Genomic DNA, 26567 nt, shown 5'->3' with positions numbered 1-26567 from the left:
TCAGTACAGTCCCCCTTGTTATGATGAGGAAAACTGCCTCCAGACAGCATCAGAAATCCCTGGAAGGGCAAAACTGCTCCCTGTTGAGAATGACTATTTATATATATATAAAAGGCTGGGTGTGTGTCCATCTGACTGGTAGCTATGACATACACTGACCACCAGAGGACAGATGCTCAACACAGGAACTGCCATGACATGCACTGGCCATTTAAAAATAAATGGCACCACAGACCTGGCGCTGACAAACCAACACTTGGCTTCCCCCAAGTGGGACACAGGCCCCGCCACCACTCCAGAACGACACCCCACCAAATTGCAGCCTATGCTGCCAAGACCCCATGGTGTAAAATGCAGCCCACAGCCCAGCCCAGAAACAGTTGCTGTGGGCACCCAGTTAACAATGCCATGTAGCAATGCTCGGTTTCCTCTCCCTAGCAACTAGCCTCCTTGGAGTTTCTTCATCCCAGGAACCTGACTTGCTTTATAGCCAGGTGCAAACATTTTACAATTTAACCAAATGTCTGTGAAGCGTTTTCCCATGCCTCATCTCATTAGATCCTCACAGAAGTCCTGGAGTAGGTAGATAGAAGACTCAGTAGAATCCTATTTTCTTTTCATTAGCCAGAAAAAAGAGATTTAGAAAGCTTAGAAACTTGACCCAACTGAAAAAGAAATGGTGGAACTTGAAAATGACTTCAGGTTTTCTCACTGTGCAGAATATAGTCAAACACTGCTGCCATTAAATATTTTACCCTTTGTTCTCCCTGCATGATCTACAATAATAATCTGCTTCGTGATGATATTTACTGCTGTGTTGCTGACAATTACCTGAAAGAGAAGTTGAGGTGCTTCACTGGGCTGGAAAAAGTTGAGCTAAATCAGAAAACAGGTCTAATTAAGCAAGTTTGTTCTATATCTATAAAAGGCTAAGTTGATTCATGCATGTGTTATACATATAAAGCTCTCACTGGCGCCAATCACATGTGTGTGTTTCAATCTCTCATTGTCTATCATGAATTTGGTTGATACTTCTATAGAGAGAGGGAAAATAGCGATATCAAAATATTTCTTCTAATTAATTTCCTTTCAATGTTCACGAATCCGTGCTCTGGGACACTAGTAATACATAAAACAGACATGGCAGCATTCCTAACTTTCAGGCAGTTCAAAGACCCCTACTGGATCCTTCAGGACACAGTTTGAGGACCACCGCCCTCAAGTGTTACATAATCTGGTGTGTTACTTGAGTTAAAAAAAAAAAAAAGATGTTTGTCATTGATCATTGTTTAATGTGCTTACACAATAAAAAAGGTATTCATTTTGACCAAAAAAAATCATTCAGAGGTTTGACAATGTCAATGTTAGAAATATGAAGTAGCTCATACTTTATTACTACCATTATGAACAGTTTTCCTTTTTTTCTAGTTAGCTCAATTAATAATTAGAGTATGGTGCTAATAAGGATCAGGTCATTGATTTTGTTACCTACTTATAACTGCTGACTGAAACATATGCCTTTCATTACAATGAAAGAGAAGTATTATAATGTGGCATAAAACACGGGTTAACGTAGTATATAATTTATAATTATGGGCCTCTGTAATTACAGCACCCTATGTCTAGCATACTAAATGTTCAATTGGCTTAGAATATTATTTTCCTTCCACACAAAAAGATGACAAATAATTTTGTTTTTTTGTTTTTGTAAAATATATACCATGACCTGAGCAGATTAGCACATTGGACATCTCTGTACTTGAGAATCAATGACCAAACCTAAACTGAAAATTAGCTTTGGATAAGGTCTGGTGATACTGTTTGGTGTCTATGCTTTTCGGTGACCACATCAAATAAAGGAAGCAAATGCAATTATGGCTAAACCATGCACAAGACATTTTAAAGGTAAAAGAATAAAAAAGAGCTTCTATCAAAAAAGGTGTATATTGAAGTGTATCATTTCAAAAAAAATGAAAACGGTAAAATTGTAAAACTGTTCTGGGACCAGCATCCTAATACATTTCTCATTATTGAAAACTAACAAGATTTCCATCTTTATAGATGTGGTTACTTCCAGAAAGATCAGTGTGTGTGTGAATATTCATGAGCTGGGTCGGATTTGTGGTGCATCTGAGATACCAGTGATTTCATATGCAAAAGCATGATCCAATGAACACTAAGTGACTGGCTATATAAAAATTTATATTCACACAGGTAACCTGAACTGATACGCACAATTCATGAATATTTATAGCAATATACAAAACATCACAGAAAATGAGGAATATTGTACTTTTCTTTAAACATTCATAAGTTTAACAGTAATATTCCACTGAACAAATAATCATGTTTATTTATGATCCAGTAGTATTCATTAATCTCCAATCTATTCTATCTTTTCAATTTCCTTGACTATTTAATTCACATTAAGCAAAAACTGATATCTAATTATTTTAATAAACTTATTTATTTTTTTCTTAAGTTTTATTTGATAAGTTAACAACTATAAATATTAGGCTGTGATACACTGACTGTGAATTACACTTTTATCTAGTTGGGGGAAAAGTCAACTCTGGAATATTCTTACTATATTGGTGATATGTTTTAAAAATTTGCAGTTTATATAATTGAAAATTCTCTTATTCAGATAAGCCATTATTGAAGTAGATTTCAAAATGTTTTTCTCAAATTTAGATAATCTGCAAATGAGCAAAGTATATAAAATATTTACATTATAGATCCCTGAATTGATTTTAAATTTAACTCAGAATGAAAGAAATGGTATTGTATACCTATCACAAAGCTTATCAACTTGATAACAGTACACAGCAATGAATAAGAATACAAATACTTCCATTTGTGAGTGGGTATTTATAAAGGCTACTAGGTGTAATCTTTATTCTATTAGACACAATCTTTATTTGAAAGTCTGGAGCAGGAAATTAAAATTAAAAGTTGGCCATGGGAGCACAGAAAAGTGCAACCTCTTTAAAGGGGAGCCTGCTTGTAGCTGTCTTTCAAAATGAACATAGTCTTAAGCAATTTCAGGGGATTTATACCATGAAGACAGTCTGGATCTCCAGTCCTTAACCAGAGAATTTTAGAGCAAGAGTCATTCATTCTATCCTAGTGTTCAACTTTTTAAGGCACCAAAACCACCAAGTAAAATATATTGCTGCACTAGGAAAATATCTTCTTAAGCTATGTTGAAAGCAACTATAAATACAAAAATATATAAAGTATCAAAGTAAGCAAACAAGTATAAATATATTTTAGCTGCTTCTTCATTATTTGGCTATATTTTTCTGATCTACATCATACATTGCATTAGACTAATAAGCATATATTACTTTAGTATCCTGAAAGGAACAGATTTTTGTCTTCTTAAAATGTATAAAATTAAATACTAGCTTAATTCAGAATTACAAGGGGGGCGCCATTTCTCCATTTCTATGCTATTAGCATAACTCAAATTACTGGGTAATCTGCAGATTACTGAATAATACTAGTAAAACTAATGCAGAATATTGGCCATGCTAAAACAAATGTATCTCATTTCTTGAAGATACTTACTCTCTCTCACCTAAAATCATCAGGTAGAGATTATTTAGGGGGATGATTTTTAATCAACTACCCGGGCTACAATTGGGTAAGAAGCCAGGCACATTCAAAAAGTTATTATTAGGAGATCTTTTGTTTTATATTACAAGGAGTTTTTGTGGTTATGGTGCTGGGGTCTTTCTTTGGGTCTGAGTATTTTTAGAGTCCCCCGTTTTTCTCACACCATAGTACTTAAAATTAAAGGTATAAAGCATAATCCTTCTACGATGAAACAAAACAAGACCAAATTGCTTGGAAAATTATTCTCAGCCATATTACTTTGGATTATGAAACTGTATTGTTCATTTATATAAAGACCTGAGACTCAAAGAATAATTATGGTACTCTATAACTCAATAAACAGATTATAAGTAAGTTTCCATTTGTCAATGTATATTATAAACACTGTTAAAATGCAGTTAATTTTCTGTAACTCACAATCTTTATTTGAAAGTCCAGAGCAAGAAATCAAAATTCAAAAGATTTTATTTAATTGCCAAAACACTGATATCAATTAGTAGCCAAATAATGTTTCATAAAAACTCCAGAATAAAATATTTTTAAAAGAATTTGAAATATTTCTTGAACAAAACCACAACTTTACCTTTTATTGGGACAGAATTACTTAATAACTGGATAATAGTTCTGACTGGTTTTCTATAAATTGGTTAGCAGTATTTTAAATAATTGTATTTTATATATTATATCAGTTATGTATTATTTTAAAATATTGTGTACTATACAGGGATGGGCAAAGGTATGTTTTTAATTATTCATTTAGATAATACAATAATTAATAAGTAATAATACAAGAATAAACTGTTTCCTGTACTCACAACTGTAAACCTATTTTTGCCCACCTCTGTATTCACTCATGTCTTCCTTCTCCCATAACCTCCAAAAATAACATTTTAAATTCACACAAACTTATAATTTTTCATTTGAATGGATATTAGAAGTAAATGAGTGACATTTTTTTTTCCACTATAGAAGAGTAACTGGTCCATGCTGATCTAGCCTTGAACCTACTGCCAGTAACTAATGAACTTACGCTAAGTATCTTATGGCTACTTTAAGAGCAAAATTAGTCCTCACTTTCAGCTGACTTTAAAGAAATGAAGATCTTTATCTTTGTTAGAAAATTAGATTTTGCAAAAATAAGTCTTTTATAGATGTCCAAGGCTAAGCCTATTAAAATCGATGAATGCTGGGGAAGCAAACCTTGACTTCGGGCCTCTATTCTGAATGGTTAACAGGATTCTACTGATAATTGACTCAGAACGCCAAGGATATATCTCTATTCTTCTTATACTTGGTTTTTAAAAACATGGCCTTGGTGTTCAAGGATTCTCTCATTTAGAGTGTTCTATTGTTCAATCAGGCTTCTCAAGGGAAGAAAGGAAAATCTAATTTGCAACAGCATAAAAGAAGCACCTTACATTTGCTAATTCTTCTAAAATAAATGGCATATCTCTATCTTGTTTCTGACATGGCATACAGAATTATTTATAAGTTCTGAATGCAATTTTTTTTCCTGTAAACTTTAACCCATAAAGTGTTGCACTGTTGATCCCCTTCTTTAAGTTTGAATATATTTTGTTGACTTATTCAGGGTTCAGGGCCTCATGTGCATAGAAGACACAAAATGACTATTTCAAAAACCTTACGGTTATTTATAAGGTCAACTACAGCTTTCAAATGAAGCAAATATATGTAGAAAACAGAAACGATTTTTATGATTTAAAATATAAATAACACTGGTACATCGATATCAAAAATAAATTTTATAAAACATAAAATAGCTTTGACAAGTCTCTGACAAGACCTGTAGATATTGAAGCTATGCAAGGAACTAGATGCTAAAAATTGTGTTGTTGTTTTATAATGGTAAATATGATGCAAGCAAATCATTAAAACAAGAGAACTGGCTCGAATGTTTACTATACTATTGCTATTTAACTAATAATACCATTCCTTTATCAAAGCCTTGCATTGTGATGAAATTAGTATACAGGATTTAAGTTCTTGCCACTGGTAATAACAAATAAGGTCAACAATATCTATTAAGCACTTACTGTGTGCTGCAGGTATGTTAACCGTATGTGACCTATTTATTTCTACATTTTCATTGTATGTTTAGCTCTACATATTTAAAAATTTAAATCTGAAAAACAGTATGTCAATGCCTTTGTTAACACAGTGTTTCTCAACTGAGAGAAATATTCCTCCCCAGGGGGCCTTCAGCAATGACTAAAGACATTTTTTATTGTCATGCCTGGTGGGAAGTTGTTACATCTGGTGGGCAGAGCCCAGGGGTGCTCTGTCCATTGAAGGATGTTTAGAACACGCCTCCACAAGAAAGAATTACTAAAATGTCAATAGTGCCCAGGCTTAGAAACCTGGCTCAGGTGCAACTATAAGCACAAGACATTGAATCCACTCTGTAAAAAGCAATATCCCCAATGAATGTTGTCAACAAAAAGCCACAGCAAAACTTCTTCAAAGTGAGAGGTGATATAATTTTAAGTATTATTTTATGATATTATATAATTTCAATATTTCAGGCTACATTTTGACACCCTTTGGGTTGAGCAAATTTTTCATTTTAGTCTCAGGAACTCTTAACACACTCTTCTCATCTCTAAAAAAGTAAGGATTCAAAGCTACGTTTTAGTGCCATTAAATGTTGTCCCTCCCACCACCTGCTCTAGGACAGTCACAGAATATTAGAATTTTGCTTTGATGCTGTTGTTAATTTTTAATGAGTCAACACTTACTGTGTGATTCTACACTGAACTTATTTTATCTCTATAGCAAATGTTCATTTTATCCCATAGTACATAAGGTCACCATTAAAAGGGTTGCATTTAACAGATGAGCTGAGCCAGATGTCACTAATTTTATTCATCAACTCTAATCTCTAAAAGAAAAAAAATGTTAATAAGAAGAAACCCACAGATCCAATTAAATGCACAGGCAAAAAGAATCCACTTTAAGGACTAGACAGTGTGCATAAATATTAAAATGAACGAATCTTTTCAATGGATTTGGCTAAGGGAATCTCATCTAATCCCAGTGTAATGGAAAGATTAATAAAACACAGAGAGAAGGGAAGGCCAAATCTAATCTCTCTAATTGTGTCTCACGCACCAGACTGCACCTCCCACTGAGGATGGGGGAACAGAAGGGTCCAAGGCATATGTAGACCCCGATGACAAGATAAGCCTTATTCGTACAGTTAATTTGGTACAAATATTAAAAGACTCTTGTCTTTGTCAATTCTCTAACCCCCATATTACTGAGATGTCTGGTCTTGCTCCTTTATGGCTTTCATTTCCCATAGATTGAGCATGGATGTGGCTAATATCCAGGGCACAGCTGTTCTGTTTTAAGGAAATCTGAAAATTGTGGAGCACATAGAAGGGACTCAGAAAAAATCCAAGAAATGAAGAATACTGTAAGGGGAATAGAAGACCCTGGGATATAACGTTACATTTAGTAATTAAAGGACTTTAAATGCCATTTTCCATAAAATGATAATTGTAAGCTATTTCTCAGAGGGGTGTAGTGATTTTGCATGGGAATAATGAGAGCAGAAGGCAAGGTTAAGAATACTGATTTTATCTTTCAAGCATTCTAAGTTTTTCTGTTCCTCACATTATCCAAAACAAGAAAACACAGTTAGTGACTTTGGCAGAGAAGAGTCTCTATCACTGGCACAACAGGCTACTTAAATCATGTAACCTCTTGTGCTTCTGTGTTCTTTCATCTAAAAAATGAATATAAGTACAATAAGAATTCTGGGTAGCCCTCAGAGTTAGTATGAATGTCAGATAAGTTTTTTAATAAAAGGAAGCATGATTTTATTATAGTCCTTCCCTTAGCTGGATTGGAAAATTGTAACATGCCCATGTCCTTTAGATGTCTTACCAGTACGTAGACAATAGTTTCTTTTTACATTTTTACATATTTTAGTCTTGCCAGTCACTTGGTTTTACTTGAACAGTTAGCATATTTCTCCATTTATTTTGTAATAAAGCCACTTTCCTTATATCCCACCCCCTAATTAAGAGTTCTCATATCATGAGATACTCTTCATTGAAAACATATAGGTAAAATACAATTTTAAATTTAGAAACATTGCATAATTTATCAATATAAATTATACAGAATCGCTAAACCTGAAGAGGACAATCAATTTCTTTCATTGATACAAAGTCATTTTCATCATAAATTCAACTATTTGTATTTAAATTTGTAATTGTAAACAAAATTGTTAAATATCTGGTTATATATATCTTAGCATAGGTTATATGTATTCAGAATACTGTTTGTCACTTAGTAACTGCACAATACATGTTGCCTGCCCTTACCATTATTATTGTATTCCCCTCTTTTTTTTTTTTTTTTTACTCCTCACATAGTTTTACTGATTTTAGAGAGGTGAAAGGAGGGGGGAGAGAGAGAGAGTGAGGGAGGAAGGGAGGGAAGGAGAAAGGGAGAGAGAGAGGGAGAGAGAGAGAGAGAAAGAGAGGAGGGGAGGGGAGAGGGATAAGGAGGGAAAAGAGAGAAACATAGATGTATGAGAAATATTGATCCACTGTCTCCCTTATACACACTAACTGGGGATCAAATCAGCAACCTAGGTGAGTGTCCTGATAGGGGAAAATAACCAGAAACCTTTCAGTGCACTGGATGATGCTCCAACCAACTGAGTCACAGTGGCCAGGGCTTAGTCACCTCTTAATATTCAGCTTTTAAAAGGTTAAAATATATATTTTGATGGAGGAATTCTAATTGAGCTGCTAAAATGCTAGGATGAATAATTAAATCTCACATTCGCTCCCCTCAAGAAACCTTTGCTCTTAACTCAGCCCTAAGTTAATGTCCAACATTACGTAATCTCCTTGCTATAAATGTCATGAATAAAAAGGTATGTTAACCTTTCCAAAATTATTTACATTGTTATAAGAGAATAAAAAATCTAAAAAAAATTCTCTGTAATGACAGCCTTTATGTACTGTATAAATTTGGTGAGTTGATTTTTATAATGGGATATTTCCAGTGCCCCCTGATATCAAACCACACTGGTGAATGCTGCCATGAGAGAATAGGCACCCAAAAATTCCGGTAGCAGCAATTATATAAGGTCTAATGTACATAGCAGACACAACACACAGGATTATATACCCACAGTTCCGTTAAAGCTGAGAGAAAACTTTGGGTGAGAATTATAGGCCAAATGAGATATGGGATATCTCTCATCTTTGCTCTGAGACTCCTTAACTGCATAGGGAATTTAGTGTCTCCACATAAAGCTGGTCTGCTGAATTCAAAACGAAGGATCAAAAAGTATTGGAGCTGACTAATGAGATAAGGATAACAAGGCTCCTGGGGACTGGGCTGGTACTATCAATAAGGCACACGGTGCTTGCTACTTAAGGGTTTGTGTCAACCAGTTTTGGAATAAAGAGTTGCCTGGTGATTTAAAGATGCAAAGATCAGATGCATTGAAACTCAGTACACAGTAGTTGGCTGTAATCAAGAAGAGAAATCACTTGGTTTATACACCATCCTCTGCTTCAGAATGAAACAAAACAAAATAAAACAAATTGAATGACAGATTGTTACTGCCAGAGTCATGTTACCTAAAGGTATGAATAAAATTGAATACCATTTCCAAGGCAACGTGAGGTTAATATCCTAATATCTCTAGTTGCACATGAATGTAGATGTAGTTGCACAGGAAAAGAGAATTTCTCAAGTGCATATAAACATACATATACTTAGAGCACTCATTAAGTATTTTGTTATTTATAAAGAAAGACATCATGCTTACAACATAGTGAGCATGATTTCTTCAGATTTCAATGTACTTGTTATAGTAATTGTCATTAAATTTATATTTATCAGCCCTAATGACTGCATTGTTCAGCGAGTATCTAATACAGAAATAAATCTTATTAATAATCCTTGACTAGACCTTCAAGCCAAAATCAAATAAATTGTGATCATTATTCTCAAGTTTATCAAGAGCTAAGAGAGAAGATAGACCAAAGCATCTTAAATCAAATTTTGCTTTTGTATCATAGATTCTAGTAACTTTAACCTCCCTATGAAAAGCTAAGTAAATGCTTTGAGGGTTGAGGGAAGGTGGTCACAGAAGACTTCCTGGAGTAGGTGACACACACAGTGTTAAGGAAGAGGGGAGAGGCAGAAAGAGGGTGTGGTGCCTGATTCAGTGCCTAACCTGTTAAGGGCACAGAGACGATGACGACAACAACAACAACAACAAGGCATAAGACATTCTAGGAGCTCCTTGTTAAAGATGGTGAATGGAAGGGGATTGCATGTAGGACAATGGCAGCAACGATAAGATTAAAGACACACTGTTATGATAATCCAGAACTACTAAATACACAATAATTTTATTCTGAGAATTATAGAGAGCCATATAAGCTGACATCTGAAATAATCATATTTGCACTTGAGCGTTCACTTAGAAGCCAGATTGAAAGCAAGCCAGATGAGTGGGGATGGCAAAATAGAAAGATTGTATGGTCGGGCGAGGATAACAATGGTCTGAACTAAAAAAACATTGGTGGACACAGGAAGTGAAAGTTGAAGAAAAATAGTCTACAGACCATTGTGACAGATAGTGGGAAAGGGAAAAGGGAAGACTTGGGGTTCTGACTTGGGCCCAGACAGTGCTATTAACAAAGACAGGAACGTAGGAGGAGGGGTATGTTTGGGGATAATGATGATGAATTCCATTTTGCACACAACATGAGGTACCTGTGAGATAGCTAGTAAACAGGATTACTTAAAAGGCAATAAGAGAAATGAATCTGCGGCTGAGCCAGGAAGTCTGTAAGGAAGAATCAGATTTGGGAGTCATTGTTCAGTGACAACTGGAACTATCTGCTTTGCATGAAGTCAGCAGTTATTGACATCATAAGCTCTAGGGAATCTTTAAATATTAAGGAAGCTTTAGTTATCAGAGAGAGATTGCCAAAAGGAACAAATGAGGACCTAACTCTCATAAACAACATTATTTTCAATAAAAAGTAATTGATGCATTGTATACTTTAATATCTATTGTTTTCATTTCATTAAAATAGCAAAATGTGCCTTTTAAATATGATTTTCACATCTGCATTAAAATAAGAGTACTGAATACAAGTTGTACGTTATCTATGTATGACTCACAGTCCATCAAGAAGAGAGAATATGAAAAGGTATAAAAACCAATAAAAATCCATTATCTTCTTATGCATTTTTTTTTACAACTTTGTATTTTTAAAATAGTTATTGACTTAAATCAAGTACCCAGGGATATAATGACTGCCTCTCCTGTATGTAGAGCACACTAATGCTCGCTGAGCACTTGGAGAAGCAATTTCCCTCTGCCTCCGCTGGAAGGACGGGTAATCTATTGTGCCTGTATACTCACTGAGAGCCTCAAGAGAGTGAGGCTCGATGATTACATGATCTTATAAGACCATCAAGTTCTACCACAGGACTCATATATGTATTATAAAGACACTTCAAATTGTCGAACATACGCTCCTCACCGTCCTTGTGAGGCTCTCTTCTACAATTCACTTGCACCTTTGACTTTTGGAAATGATTTAAACCAGCATCAGAAGCTCTCAATGCCTGAATGCCAACCGGCCTCATTCATCAGAAAGCAAGAGTGACAAGATTTAATTACTTAGAAACATATGAGGTTTTTCTTCCTAAGAAGGAAACTTCAACCAACCTTTCAGTAAAATTTAATATCAGGAGGTAACACGGAGATCAAGAATTTTTAAACCTTCCATTTCATGAAACAAAATTAGCCACATATAAGAAGTAATAAATGCAATTTAACTTTAAACACATAGCTACCATTCTCTGATATAAACAAGGTTTCTGAAATAAATATTACTGTTCTTTGCAAAATGAATTTTCTTTGATATTAATCTTATTCATGTTTTTAAAAGAAGCCTTTAGTTTCTTGTCACTTTGTATTGTGAATCAAACTGATGAAAGCCAGAATCTTTTATGTATTTGTCAGTTCCTCTGGCCCTCCAAATATATCTGAAGCAAAGTCTTTTCATTTATTTGATTCAACTGAAATTATTTTATAAATATCCTACTAAAGTATCAATTGTTTATTTTCTCACCCTTGCTTCTGATATCGGAAAATGCAACCTCTCCAATATTTTTTTTTTTGTGTGTAAAACTGAAAGCATGTGCATTTTATTGTTAACATTTTGGGGAACAAATTTTCATATTATATATTCTTTAAAAAGGTACTAAAACCTTTTTCAACAAGAAGGTAGGGAGGAGTGTGTATGTATTACAACAGGCTCCAGATCATATTAGTGCATCCTCTATTTGAACCATTGTATACTTATATACAACCAATAACATTTAATTAATTCATTTTAAAAGCATCCTATATAATAAAAGGCTAATATGCAAATCAACCAGATGGCAGAACAACTGGTTGCTATGATGCACACTGACTACCAGGGGGCAGATGCTCAATGCAGGAGCTGCCCCCTGGTGGTCAGTGTGCTCCCATAGAGGGAGTGCCGCTCAGCCAGATGCCAGTCTCAAGACTGGTGAGTGCAGCAGTGGTGGTGGGAACCTTTCCTGCCTCCGTGGCAGCGCTAAAGATATCCAATTGCCGGCTTAGGCCCACTCCCCTTTAGGTGGGAGAAGGGCCTAAGCCAGCAGTCAGACTCCCCCTGAGGGCGCCCTGATTGAGAGAGGGTGCAGGCCAGGCTTAGGGACCCTCCTCCCCTGAGTGCACAAATTGTGTACACCAGGCCTCTAGTTTAGTTATAATAGCCATTCTATACACTGACAAAACTTCACATAATTATTTTCCTGTTGGACAAAAACACAATTTTTTAAGCCGTTGAAAAATACAAGTATAATAAGGTTGAGATTGAATTTACTGTTTCATTGTAATAGTCTCAAAAAGGATTCTCTTGAATGTAAATTTATTTCCACATTTCCAAGGATAGGCAAAGTGATTTTTTTTCCTATCACTTGGAGTACATCTTATTAATAATTTTATAAAATAGTTGCCATTTTTAAAATCAAATTCAAAAATATAATCTTATTGTCTTTAATAAAAGATATTTATATCTTTAACTTTTTAAATAAAAGGATTTATATATTTTATTAAATTTAATAAATCTCTCACAGGTATTTTTTGTTTTTGGGGGGGGCAGAAAGATGAATTCAGTAAAATTAAAATTTCCTTAAAATTCACGAACATTGTTATGTCCAATTCTCTTCTTTTCCTTAGTTCAGAATAAGTTGAAATTCATGCCATCAACATAAAAAATATAGACAATGGCAGTATACTTCTTTCCTACGTTAAGATATTTTTATCTGAAATTTCAATCAACACACAGCTTCCTGGAGAGAATTGTTCACTCAAATGATATACATATGTGAAATGTATACATATGTGCCTTTATGCAAAGTAAAATGAGGATTAATTGGGAGATATGAAATGCTATTCTAATTTTTTTATTTTTCTGAAGACATCAAACAAAAGCCTTTTTTCAAACTAATGTTTTTATTTTGGGTCCAAACTTTAACCTTTCTACCTTTTTCTAGCAACTGCTTTAGTGTCATTTTCTAAGTAGAATCTTTATTTATAATTTTTGAAATGTATAAATCATAATTAAGACCATGGGGTTGACTTTTAAAATAAAACAGAATTTAAGTATTTGGCAATATTTTTCATTGACCTAGAACTCACTATTTAAACCAAAGACAAGTAATGTTCCTTTATGAGCTCCTAGTCTGGGAGATTTTTATATACATAATATTATATAAACAGATTAAATTTGAAGTAACTATACACTAACATAAAGTGAAAAATCTAAAGAAGAAAATAACTATGTACATGTAGAACTGTATGTTACCAAAAGAATTTGGAGTTTGAAATTAAGAATGTCTTGGTCAGAACAGAGTTCTCAATTTTCATTGTACAAAAATCTCCCAGACATTGACTATTATAAAATGTCTGAACTCAGCATGCCCTGGCTAGGGAGACAGACAGGAGATGATGGTCACACACACATCTACATTATTTATCCAGAAATTCAACAATTCAACTCCAGTAAAATGTCAAATGAGAGATGGAACTTATAAGACAGATAAAAATATGTTTCAAGATCAAACTTTTAAGTAATATAACTTATTATTAAATTCAAATCAGCAAGGCATATAATAGTTTTATTTGGTCCATTGATAAACTACAATATTTTTAAATTCCATTAAAATCATATCCTTCATTTAAGAATGGAAAATATTTAAATAAAGCTGAGTATAGTAATGGTGTAGTTACAGTAATGGTATTACAGTATATGATTTCCTATAATGCAAAAATGCATTTGATTGATAATTTAAGTAGATTATATATTTAAGAATATAAGAAATATATACACACATTTTATAGCCTGCTAACCCAGGTTAAATTCAAATCTCGCAACTTGAATGGTCCCTAAACTAGTGATTACAGAATACATGTTAGTTCATATATTTTGTCATAATTACACATGGCATAATTGTGGCAGTGGAAAGGGTAGTTAACATCACGTATTGTGAATAATGGATTAATTTCTGAGTTTTATAAAACAAGCTAATAAATTGGAAATATTTCAACATATAAAATTTATATGCTTTTAATTCTTTGCTTTGATTATTAACTTGGAAGTGAGCAAAATATGTTTAAAACTGTCAAAGTCTGAGATCGACCTATCATCAAGCTCCTCAGAGAATCAGCTGTGATTTTTGTTTTCCCTAACCTGTCATACTTTTAAAAATCTTGAATCAAAGAGAAAGAGAAAAAGAATGAAAGATTGAGAATAAGAAAATGGAAATGACATTTACTTTGCAGCTCTGTATAAGAGCAATCTGCTTGATAAGGGCTTTAAGACTTGATAAAAAAAACTGTCTTAAAATTTATTTGGGTATAAAACTTTTAGATTAACATTTTGACTTTTAAACATTTTAGGAAAATTAAAACTGTCAGAATATATTTGTTGTGTAAGAGTATGTGTGTGTGTGCATTTATATGCATATTATATGAATATATATGCATATATATGATATATATATACACATATAAATACTAGTATATATGTGATTTCAGCAGTTTAAACATCGAAGTAGTTTACTTGTCTGTTTCTCTCACATCCTACAAACATACTGCTTGTAGGTGGTGCAGTCCAGGTGTGGGAGAGGGAGTAGGCTCTGTAGTATGTCTTCATTCAACCCAGGGACCTTCTGGTTCCACCCCTCTGGTCCTGGGTGAAAAGAGGATTCGAGAGGGTCTAATGCTGGCCAATAAAGTCCACCAGCTATAACTCCATTAGAACTAAGTGTGATTCTAAAAAGTCTGACTGTTTTATTTATTCTTTTTTAACATGGTAATTACTTAATGTTTTTCCTTGACTAGAAAACTGATATTGAACGTAATTCTAAAAAGAAGTTGCAAGGTCAAAATATCAGCAATAACTAATGTATATGCAAAAGTATTGCATAAAACTTGTTCACATTTATAAGGAGAAAACATTTTTAACAAAAATATGTTATTTTAAATTTGAGAACCTAAAAAACTAATACATGACAAATAAAATACAGAGGAAAATTGATTTTTCCCCCCATCAGCCCTTCTCTTGGAAATTGAAAAGTGTGGTGTACATATAGGAAAAAATGATTGAGACCAGTTTTTCTTGTCATTTACTTGTTTGCCTTTTTCTTTCTTTTCTTTTTCTTTTTCTTTCTTTTTTTTTTTTTTTGTAGCTTTGGGAAGAAACTGATAACTGAAGAGGGGCAAAGAATTAAATTATTCTGGAATGAGGATGTTCTATGGATTGAAGAAGCCCTGTGACTTACAAAAGATAAAGATTAAATAGAGAAGCCATTTTAAGAGTACAAGATGCCAAACCCATACAAGGTTAGTTTCAAAAATAAAGCTTCCCACTAAATACTTATAACTCTCCTGGGGACTTTTGCTTTATACCAAGAGTGGTCTAATCATTACCAATGCATTTCCCTGCCAAGAACGTACAGAAACAACTGGTCTTCAGAGACCTGAGAGGGTAGGAATGGGACAGCTCCTCAGTCATGCTCCGGACTGGATGAATATAAGACAATAAAGGACCCCAGTTTCCATCGGAGCCTACAATGAACTTCTTCACAGCTTCTAGTTACTATTATTTGCAAGAAACAAGTAAAAACAAATTTGTACACAAGATTGAACCAATTAGCAAGGTTTGGGACTACCTTTAGGATGTGATATACCTCAAGCAGTGTTTTTAAAAAGTGTCAGGTATTATTCATTAAGTTAAAATTATATATGACTTATTTTCTCTAATCACAATAAAAATTGACAAGATGCCATCTCAATCCTAGCATAGTTTATAGCCCCATACTTTTAAAATCTGATCTTTGTATCTTGAGACCAAGAAGTTTTGAAATAGTTAATCTATTTAAAGTCTTTCTCTTTTTCTACAGGATTGTAGAAATACCTTTTAAATGCCCCTTTGTCTCTAGGGAGAAATCTGCATAAGATTTTATCCATGAAGCAAATGCCAGATGATTAAAATATTCTCATCTCAAATTCCATACTTTCATTTTCTCTCCAATTGTCAATCCCTTTTTAATTTGCTGTGAACAGTACTGTCAGTCTGTTTTGGAAGCTATTCTAATTTAAGATTTCATTATCTCTTTTCTTCAACCTTTGAATGGCCTGTCACTTGTTATATCCATCACAAAAAGCTGGCCAAGTACACTTCTGATTTCCAGCTATCAATTTATAGAGGCATTGAATTGTGCACACATCCTTTTTCATGTCTTCCCTCTATGTTCCCATTTTAATTTCTTTTTTAGAAACAAAGAAACAGTACATTTTAATTTGTAATCCCCACTACACAATAAGAAATAAAGCAATAATTGGACCTTTAACAAATGCCTGAATTTCTTGTTCAGCAATAGTATAAAATAATTCAAAGACTGTTCTTTTTGTAACATTGCTACTAACAAAATATGAATAGAAATTAAGAAAATTTAATTAACATACTGTTTAATGTTTGTTCTGCCTCTTAAGAAAAAGCGCTGAGAAATAAATGTCAGCTCCTATATTTCATGGAAAGATGTATTCCTGAGTTACTAGTATATGCGTGCTAAACATAGTGCTAAGATATGGGTGATATATATGGGCATTATCCTTATTAGATGAGCAAGATGGGGACAATACCAATATTAATTGTGACACAGATTCTTCAAAACTTTTCTAAGTATTCTCACTGAATATCCTTCATGTGCCTCCTAAAAATAACCTTTCCATTAGCCACTTCTTATATATTTGGCCAAATATGCAATGTTATGAAATAAACTTTGTAGTTAAATATAGTACAAGAGATATACAGTAAAACATTAAGAACCATGTAATATCATATGTCTAAATTCTGGCCGACTTGGTAGCATCTGCTAAAGCTGGCATGAAGTATGAAGGATGTCACTATTCTACAGGACCTTAGGTTGTTCTGGAGAAGTCAATACAAAATGCCACGCCGGGCCATGGAGGCAAAGTAGCAGCAAGTTTTCACATAGTACAGAAATGTGTGCTTGTTGGGTCAAAGGAACTAGAGAAGAAGAACCCAGCAGGAAATCTCTAATCCATAAGATCTGTCCCCCAGAGAAAGAGTCATTTTAATTATCTTAAAGACCCATCATCCACCCAGCCCTGCCCTAAGCCACCCAGCCCAGGACCATCCTGCACCTTCCCTTCCCCACCGTGCTTCAACTGGATGGGGATAAAATTCACATAGCAGCTTATGAATGCCCTCCCGCCCCTTGCCCAGTCTCTATTGTAGGCTTTCATTACCTCTAATCTATGGTGGGGAAGAAGAGGCAACACTTACCTCAAATTTGAGATTCCTATTACATGGGAACAGACATTGTCATTCCTGAATGGAAACATTGTTTTTTGTGTTTTTTTTGGTGATTGTTTTTATGACTAAAAGTGACTAAGGCCATTTTATTATTTTAGAGTGATGATGTAAATTAAATAAAATATATACTTGTGGGATGGTAATGTTACATGGCCAAAAAATATGAAAAAAACATCGGGTAAAACAACTTGAGTTTTGTTTCTTTCTAGCAGAATTTCTCTGAGCTGTTAAAGGTAATGTGTACTATGAATCTCCAAAGAGGGAACTATAAAATACAACATTTCCCGAACTTATTTGGCCAGCAAACCATTAACCCACTGAAGAATCTTGATATAATTTTTTTACCTACAGAAATATTTAGAAAATGTGCCATTCTGGAGTAGTTCACATGGTAGGTGATACAGAAGACTGATGCAACCACCATAAATAGGTATCTACACCAAAGAGCGAAGTGGACCTTGTAATCATAGCTATCTCAAAAACTAATTAACAATTTTATTTTCAATGAGATCAGAGGGGTTTTATAATTCTAAATATTATGAGAGTGAAAGTATCCCTCAAGTTTCAGTTCAGGAACTGGAATGCTTCACAAACTCACCCAGTAGAATATTCTAAAATGTGATCAATTTGCAATGTGCATAGGACAACATTATCTGCACAGACTGGTAAAAACAACAGCAATGCTTGTCAGCATGACTTCATAACTATCAGACTGTTACCATATTCTTCTGCCCTCTCTTAAAAATGAACAAAACCAGACTTCGGTAACTATAATTTTCAGTTTCTACGTCTGCAGATCCTACATACCCACTCAATAACTTAAGGAATTCTCCATGAAAATCATCAAACTAATTATTGTTGGTATTTATGCCTAGAATTGCAAATTAATTGTCTTTCCAATCAAGTCTGTTTATCTATTGAGTTTGGTGAGCATTGAAAACCAATCCCTTTGAAGGGAAGTGCAAAAACCAAGATTCTGGATTAAAATGCAAAAAGGAGGCTTGCAAATACAAATTTCCAGCCAAATAGTTCTAAGCCATATAGTTTAATTCTAGAGGCCCAGTGCACGAAATTCATGCATTGGGGGGGGGGGGGGGGAATCCCCTCAGCCCAGCCTGCACCCTCTCCAATCTGGGACCCCTCGGGGGATGTCAGACTGCCAGTTTAGGCCCTGTGGGATCGGGCCTAAACCGGCAGTCGGACATCCCTCTCACAATCCGGGACCACTGGCTCCTAACTGCTTACCTGCCTGCCTGATCACCACTAACTGCCCCCCCCCCCCATGGCCTGGTCAACCCCAACTGCCCCTCCTGCTGGCCTATTTGCCCCCCACTGCCCCCCCCCCCCCCCGGCCAGCCTGGTCGCCCCTCACTGCCCCCCTGCCTGCCTGGTCGCCCCACGCAGCCTGTTCGGTTGTCTGTTCGGTTGTTTCGGTTGCGACAGTCGCTTAGGCTTTTATATAGATAGATAGATAGATAGATAGATAGATAGATAGATAGATAGATAGATAGATAGATAAAGTATGAAATAGCCAACTTAACTTTTTCATTTTTTGTTTTATCTTTATTCTTTTAAACCAGAGTTGAAGCTTATTGCATTTTTCCTCTGGAAATAAACTTGCGTTTTAGTCAGTTCAGGCTGCCGTAACAAAATACCACAGACTTGGTGGCTTAAACAACAGAAATTTATTTTCTCACATTCTGGATGCTGGGAAAGCCAAGATCAAGGTGACTGCCTATTCAGTTCCTGGCTTGCAGACACCTCTCTTCTCATATTATTTGTCACCTGGCCTTTCCTCTGTGTGTACACGTATGGGCTTTTGCTTATAATAGTAGCAGATTAGGGCCCCAGCCTTATGACCTCATTTAACTTTCACCTTCTACCACCAAACTCTTTCTTCAAATACAATTACATTGGGGGTTAGGGTCTCAACATGACTTTTTTGTGGAAAATTCAGTCCATAGCAATTTAGAAAGCCCATAAAACTTTTATTACTAATTAGTCTGTTACTCTACAGTCCTAAATGAATTAAAGAGCCAGTATCTGTAAGATCATTTGGGTTTACCTGTGTTCACCATTTTCCTATAGAAAAATAAATACTATAACACTCTTTCTGAAATGCATGTATTACATACAGTAAGGCATTGAAAGTAAGTGCAAATTTTACCTCAGATAAGAATTTATCTTCAGGCCATTCTTATTAAATACTAGAGGCCCGATGCATGAAAATTCATGCAAGAGTAGGCCTTCCTCCCCACCGGACTGGCTTCCCTCCAACCCAGGTTCATCAGGAAGGATATCCGGAATGATGTCTGGTAGACGTCCGGTCTCATTATCATATTACCCTTTTGTTATTATAGATGATCAAATCACCCCAGCCTAAAATCTACATTTTGTACGTCAGGATTGTCTCCAATGTATTTTTTATGATGTTATTATTTTATTGCCCTACTCCTAATAAGATATAATGTTAATTATTTAAGCTAATTCTTTTCCCCCCCAAGTGATGGGATGATCACTTTGTTACAGAATCAATTGTGCTTCTTAAGAGTTCCCTTTCTTAGCACTTATCAGATTTCTGTTTCCTTGATTCGGAACCAAGGCAGTGTAATCGAAATAGGATTTTAAAATAAGAAAAGCTGCTTTGCCACTTTGGTATATTAATAAACATGGTAACATTTTACTGACAGTTATTTAAGGCATTGACCTTTTTAGCAGTTAAGCATACAACTCTGTAGCACTGGAATGATGCACCTCCAGAATTGCAGAAACATTTTTCTTTTTTTGGTAAACTATCTTGTTAAAAAACAACAATGAACACAAGATTTAAGAATCTATTATTGCTAAAAACATTTTGTATAATTGTATCTTGATCCAAATTAATATTTATCATAAATACCAGCAAAGAAAACAACTACAGAAACCAGTGCAGAAAAATAAATATATGATGTAATAGCTGGAAAAATATTTTGCAGTAAACTAATCCAACTTATATTCAATGTTCTACACTCTGAGAAATTATTTAAGAGGTAATATTCAATGTTGATAATGTTGGAGTTAGAAGGGCACTGATTCACTGCTAGCATAAATTTAAATTTGTATTAACCTGCAATATAAATAAAAATTATCAATAGTTTTGACTTCCTAATATTTTAAAGTCTTATATTTTATCATAAGGAAATTATGAAGGGATATGGAGCTGTATTTATTTACCATGATAAAATGACAACAGTATAAATTAGCTATGGAACATATAATATTAAAATGTTATTTTCAAAAAATATTATTAAATAATGTATGATAAAGCTTCCTGGCATGTTAAAAGTTCAGGTTATAAACTTTATATTCATTTGCTTTTGTAATATGTCAGTATTGGTATATTCACTTAGTTTACTATATATTTACTATTAGTATATTCAATGAACACACATACATATAGCATTAGTATCACTGTAAATTTATATATTCTCCTTTATCCTATTTTGTAATATAGAAAGTCATGTTTTTCCTTTACAGGGAGAATTGGGGGACTCTGTAATAGTTTAAGAGCAAAAATGTTATCTGTATTTTACCTCTAACATTAATACTAACACATTGTTAGGATTTCAACATATGAATTTGGGGAGAACACAAACCTTTAGTTCATAATGGAAATGGAAAGTGTGATGTTTTTATAGGAGAAATTACATAATCTGTTTTACCTTCATAAAAATGTTATACTGGATACTCTAGCAAGAACAGAGGAGGGGTGGTGTGACCTTGGACAAAAGTGGTAGCCCAAGGAAGCATGCCTATCAATATTGTGTAAACCTGGTATATTTTTAGGTCTATACACTTCCTTCTAATTTTCTATTTATTATAAATTTTTATAATGACATTCTGATATATTAATCTAATTATCTCAAAAAGCAAATGAGCTAAGATAAAATTATTAGGATCTTTAAAGAGTAGTGAATTAAATTAAAGTACAATTTGGCAAAATTTGAAATCTTTCTCCATAATTATTTTAAAATATGTTTTTAAAGATTTCAGAGAGAGAGAGGAAGAAAGGAGGAGAGAGAGAGAAACATGGATGTGAGAGAGACATAGTGATCATTGCCTCCTGCACACATCCCAACTAGGGAATGAACACACATCCTGGGAAGGGGCCCTCACTGGGAATCAAACAAGCAACGTTTTGGTGCATGGGATGCTGCTCAACCAACTGAGCCACAGCAGCTGGCCCGGCTCTCCATCACTATTAATTTTTATTTCCTAATTAAATAAATTCCATGCATGCAAGTTAGTTTTTTGGTGTGTTTTTTCTGATCATTCAGTGTTAAAATTAGGAACAGATGATAGAAATACTAGAGGGAAATACGCAGATAATTTTTTTTTTAATTCCTGTTTACATAACTCCTTATACATTGATAGACATTCTGAGCTCGGCTTTTGGGCTTGCCTGGCATATTTTTTGTGATCACTTCTGGTTTGGATTCGCAGCACAGTACAAACTACTAATGCTTATATATGTTCATGGTAGTGTTTTGGCTATTTTTCTGTGCAAAACAAATAATTGTGAACTAATGCCATGCTCTATTTTTTTTTTTTAATAAGAATGTTGATTGAGTTGTTCTACATATCAGAATATTGGTTGAAATAGTATATGATCTCTTACTAAACATCTTATGAATTTTGACATTTCTTTGACTTAAAAGTATCAATTTGTGAAATTCTCAAAAATGAAAACTTTCAGATAGGGTTTTACTTAAATATACTATACAATTTTAAATATATCAGTGAGCAAAAATGACCATTTTTCAGTTCAAGGGACTAAAGTAATCGCCTTTGGGAAATTAGAACATGAGATTTATTATGAGAATGTAGCTATACAACTGTCTTTAAGTGAAAGAAGCTGTTTCATTCTGTTAAGCTTCAATTAAATTGTACTTTCACATTTTTTAAATTCAGAAACCTAGAATAATACTGTAAATCTAATATGTTGTGATGGACTGCATAAAAACTACCAGTAATTATTAAAATTTTACGATCTTGTTAAAATTCCTGATTTTACTTCTGTGTCATTTACTCACACAGCCCAAAACACTGCATATGAATTTTAAAGGAGTACAGGCCGGGAAGGGTCAGAGTCTTATTGATGAGATTTCAGCCAAGAAGGAAAAGCCAATATTAAGATAAATAGGACTAAATAAATAATCCAAAGACAGAGCTTCTTTTCCTTTTTTAAAAGATGTCTGCTGTATGCCAAAGTGTCTTATGACTTCTGAAAAACTCTAAGTATTTTTTTATTAATTTTCAAAGTAAAGCCGTATTTTTATTTTCTGAGGTGATTAAAATCATCTTCTGCAGTTGTTTACAAATAGTTTATTTGAAATTATAAAAAAAAAAAAACATTTAGACAAAGTCAAAGCCCTTGTAAGATATTGAAAAAAGGTACATGCCCTGGTCACTGCAGCTCAGCTGGTTGAGCATCCTGCTATGCACTGAAGGGTTGCCTTTGGATTCCCAACAGGGCACACGCCCAGTTGAGGGGGGTGCAGGAGGCAGCTGATTGATGTTTCTCTCTCTCTCTCTCTCCTCTCCTTTTCTCTCTCTCTAAAAATCAATAACAATATTTTAATAAAGAAATGTGTATATTATGTGACAATATCTTAAAAATATATTCATGGACTTATTTTATGTGTCAGATTTCATGACATTATAAAATAGATGAAGACATTAGTCATGAACATAATTTCAACTAAAAAAAATAGAGCAAAATAGTAAGAAAATGAAGATTCTCATATGTAAGTATATTACTAACTTCTGGGGACAATCCTGGCTCCAAAATATAACCAAGTCAAAATTAACTCAAAAGTAAAATATCAGGTATATTATCTCTCATAGTTATTAAAAGAATAAAAGATAGAATTATAATTTATTTGACATCTGACACCATTTCTTACAAATGTTGTGGTTTTTCATTAAAGACTTCACTTCAGTTTCCCCCTTTTCAAAATTATTTTAACAAAATTATAGTAAATAAAATATATTAAGGAAGTTTATTAGCATGAAGTCAAGCAACTAGTAAACTCTAAAAAAGGTTATTATTAATCAGGTTAATGGAATTATAGAGTCTACTAACCCTTGGTATTTGTAAAATATATACACAAGGTAATTTGTCACACTGTTGAATTATGTTCTAATTAGTTTGGGTTCTAGTAATCTAGGTAAAAAATGAGAAATGCATTTTTCACTTATTTTTGCTTCTAAAGAATAGTATCCCATTGAAAAATTAAGCAAAGTAACTTTGTTTTTATATTCTCTGGGTAACCTACTCCTGAAGAGAAATTTTCCTCTTATTTTCAGCCTTTTAATAGTTTAACAAAAATATCTCTCCATTATAAGGCAGGTGTGGGGAAGAAAGCTGAAGAACAGTGTGAAAAACCCATTTGAGTTATTACATTAGTGAATGTCGGCAATTTTAAAAATATTCTAAAGGACTAAGTCCCAAACTGTTAACCATGATTAGCTTCAGGAGAGGATACCATTGGAGATTTTCATTTTCCATGTTAAATATTTATGCAATATTAAAATTTTTGCCACCATGGCACATAGCTTTTAGAATAAAAAAGAAACCTGTATTTCTTTTTGTTTTGTTTTGTTTAATCCTCACCCTAGGATATTTTCCCAATGATTTTTAGAGAAAGTGGAAGGGATGGAGAGATACGGAGAGAAAGAAACATCTTTTTGGTTACCTCCCAGACACTGGGCTGGGGATGGAGCCTAGACTGGAATCCAACCCAGGTCCCTTCAGTTCATGGGCCGATGCTCTATCCACTGAGCAAAACCGGCTAGGGCAAGAAACCTGTTTTAAAAATGTGTTAAGTAGTCCTGATATTCTTCACTGAAAATTTTACAGAAAATTTGAGGATTTCTGTATAAGCACTACTGGACTGCCTGAACTTCAAGGAAATTTATCTACAGAGTGGCAAAAAGACTGTGGAAGTGCATGTGAAGAGCCTCATTAAATATTTTGTGTATTTAATACGTTCTATTAAAGAACATAAAGGGATAGCTAGGCAGGGTTCTGGTCACACTACATTTGTTTCAATAATTTTTTTTAAATTTTACCTACAAGTCTTCCATGTAAATATATATATTTTAAACAAAGTGTCCACATGTTAAAACACTTGAAAAAAAAAATGATTGACTGAATATCTTGTTGACATTTATAAAGTACTGAATTTCAGAAATAAGGGGAAAACTCAAATAAGAGGCAACAAAACAGAAACACAATCAAAGAAGCTTCCCAGTATGTTAAAAACAATCAAGTTGAAGTCAATTTTTTTCAACATACTAATGCAAGTTGAAAAACAGAGCCATGCTATGCACAGTATTGACAAAAAATATGTTTTGACTAAGAATTTCTATATCCATTCACCCAGTTTATTCTTATGTAAATTCAATAAAAAGATAAAGAAATAAGATCATTACTTTGTTGACATACCCAACAAACAACAGGTTATAAACATTTAAACAAAATAAGGTGAATTAAATAATATTTTTAAGTGAAAAATATCATCATAGAGCTGGGTGTTGTCTGAATAGTGGCTTGCTATAGTAGTTACAAAATATAATTGCAAATATTAAATAACTTTTTTTCTAAATATATTTTTTATTAATTTTAGAGAGGAAGGGAGAGGGAGAGAGAGAAACATCAGTGATGAGAATCATTGATTGGCTGCCTCCTGCAAGCCCCACTTTGGGAATCAAGCCCACAACCCCGGCATGTGCCCTTGACCGGAATCAAACCCAGGGCCCTTCAGTCCGAAGGCTGATGCTCTATCTACTGAGCCAAACCACTTAGGGCTTAAATAACTTTTTGATAAAGAACAAAATTGTGGGATTAAAAAAAAATCTGAATCTAAATCCCAGGTAATTTCTCAAAGGACTTGCAATTAATAGGGTAAGTTGGTTGTAAAGAAGTCAAATTATGTTTAATTTGGATGGAACATCAAAAACTACCTATACACACCATTCTGTATCTATTATATGTAGAGAAATATTGTATGTTTAACATCTTATAAGAATTGATAAGAAGAAAACATGCATGTTTTAAAACATTAAAAAGAAACAAAATGAATGAATACAATATTTTATAGGTGAAATTTATGTTATGAAAAGAATCATACATGTACTTAAAATTCCTTTTTAAACAACAAATAATCTCACAGTGGATGAAAAAAATAAAAGCTAATTTACAATATCAGTCCCTCTGCTTAATCCTGTTTCTAAACTTTAATTGTAATTGATAATAACAACAAACACATAGAACTCACTACAAGCCTGGTACTGCAAACATATATATTACTTTACTTTATCCTCAAATGACTTTTTGGGTTAGTAAACTTACCCCCATTTTACAGGTAAGAAAATGCTTGCCCAGAGCATCAAAAAAATTGCCTAAGGAAACAATATTGGTAAAATTTAGATTTGAACTTAGGCCATCTGGCTCCAGAAACCTGGGTACACATACTCAGAACACGAGCCTTTCTGATTCCGGGGAACACAGGAAACACACTTTAAAAATGTCAAGTGGTTCTTTCTCCTCCTTACCAGTTTACGTGAGAAGGCAGGGTATGAGGGGGCATGAAAGGAAGCTGGTTAGGGAATGGATATCATGGAAGCCAGAGCTACCACTGAACAAAGACCTTGCTTTCTGGGTCACAGCTAGTCCTCGAAGATGACTGGGCCGTCCGTAGGGAACTTCCTAGTGAGAATTCCCAGGCTCTGCCTTGGTTCCATGTGGGTGTTTCTGAGAAACATCACTGACCCAAGCTTGCTCCCCTGCATCTTCCCATATAACTTACCCCCTCCCTTCTTTACAGTGAAGCCTTCTCAATCTAATCTTCCCTTTAGTGCAGTGGTTCTCAACCTTCCTAATGCCGTGACCCTTTAATACAGTTCCTCATGTTGTGGTGACCCCCAACCATAAAATTATTTTTGTTGCTA

General features: G+C 34.1%; 1 protein-coding gene across 1 annotated transcript in view; it reads right to left on the bottom strand.

The window, feature by feature from the left end:
- Positions 1-26567, bottom strand: part of CACNA2D1 (calcium voltage-gated channel auxiliary subunit alpha2delta 1) — a 380220-nt gene that overhangs the window by 107175 nt on the left and 246478 nt on the right. The gene's annotated exons all lie outside the window — the stretch shown is intronic.

The sequence above is a fragment of the Eptesicus fuscus genome, chromosome 14 (assembly GCF_027574615.1).
Source record: "Eptesicus fuscus isolate TK198812 chromosome 14, DD_ASM_mEF_20220401, whole genome shotgun sequence".
NCBI lineage: Eukaryota > Metazoa > Chordata > Mammalia > Chiroptera > Vespertilionidae > Eptesicus > Eptesicus fuscus.
This window is presented reverse-complemented; position numbering and strand designations above follow the sequence as displayed.